The sequence below is a fragment of the Oncorhynchus nerka genome, linkage group LG14 (assembly GCF_034236695.1).
Source record: "Oncorhynchus nerka isolate Pitt River linkage group LG14, Oner_Uvic_2.0, whole genome shotgun sequence".
Taxonomy (NCBI): domain Eukaryota; kingdom Metazoa; phylum Chordata; class Actinopteri; order Salmoniformes; family Salmonidae; genus Oncorhynchus; species Oncorhynchus nerka.
In genome coordinates this window covers 885,869-887,541 of record NC_088409.1, presented here as the reverse complement: position 1 = coordinate 887,541, position 1,673 = coordinate 885,869, and positions in this window count along the sequence as shown.

Sequence of the window (1,673 nt, the reverse complement as noted above, 5' to 3'; positions counted from 1 at the left end):
ACCCATCTACCCACCCACCATCCACCACCCGTACCCACCTACCCACCACCCATCTACCCATCCACCTGCCCACCCACACCCACCACCTAACCCACCCACCTGCCCCCCACCTACCCATCTACCCATCTACCCACCCACCCATCCCTCACCCACCCACCCACCCTCACCCACCCACCACCTACCCACCCACCCATCTGCCTGCCCCACCCATCTACCTGCCCCACCCACCCACCCCTACCCACCCACCCACCCCCATCTACCTACCCACCTGCCCACCTACCTACCCACCACCCACCCATCTACCCATCCACCCACCCCTACCTCACCCACCCACCCACCCATCTACCCACCTACCTACCCACCCATCTACCCATCGACCCACCCACCCACCCACCCATCCACCCCACCCACCCATCTCCACCCATCCATCTGCCTACCCATCCACCCCCTACCTCCACCCACCTGCCCATCTACCTGCCTGCCACCCACCCCTACCTACTCCATCCACCCATCTGCCCACCCACCCACCTGCCCACCTACCACCTGCCCACCCATCTACCCACCCACCCCATCCACCTGCCTGCCCATCTACCTGCCTGCCCACCCCCACCCGTCACCTGCCCGTCTACCTACCCTCCACCCACCCGTCCACCCACCCTGCCTGCCCACCCGCCCCATCCACCCACCCACCCACCTGCCCGCCCCGTACCCACCCACCTGCCCACCCTGCACCCACCACCCATCTGCCCTACCCACCCATCCACCACCCACCACCTGCCTCCACCCACCTACCTACCCGCCCACCCACTCCACCTACCCACCCTACCTACCTACCCATCTAAGTAGTAGTTATTTCCTCTCTGAGGTCAGTTGCTCATTTATTGGCTGGTTCTTGCCTGCCTGACCTGCCTCACCATCTACCTACCTGCCCGCCCCATCTACCTACCTCACCTGCCCCACCCATCTGCCTGCCTGCCTGCCCGCCCATCTACCCACCCATCCACCTACCCACCCATCCACCCACCCATCCACCACTGCCCACCCCCGCCCGTCCACCCATCCACCCACCCCATCCACCCACCACCCGCCCATCCACCTGTCTGCACTCCACCCACCCATCTGCCCGCCCATCTACCCATCTACCTGCCCCGCCCATCTACCTGCCTGCCTACCCCTACCCATCTACCTACCCCTCCACCCACCCATCTGCCTGCCTACCTACCCACCCATCTCTACCTGCCTGCCTACCCACCCATCTGCCTGCCTCCACCCACCCGTCTCCACCTACCCACCCCCACCTACGTCACCCATCACTACCCACCCACCCACCCACCCACCTACCCACCCACCCACCCACCCACCCACCCTCACCCACCCATCTACCCACCTCCACCCATCTACCTACCCACCCACCCATCTACCTACCTACCCACCCATCCCTGCCTACCTCCACCCACCCATCTACCTACCTACCCATCCCTACCTGCCCATCTACCTACCTACCCACCTACCTACCCATCTACCTACCCACCCCTACCTACCTACCCACCCATCTACCTACCTACCCATCCCTACCTACCTACCCACCCATCTACTGCCTACCCACCCATCTACCTACCCACCTACCCTACCACCCTACCCTACCCATCTACCACCTACCCTCCACCTACCAC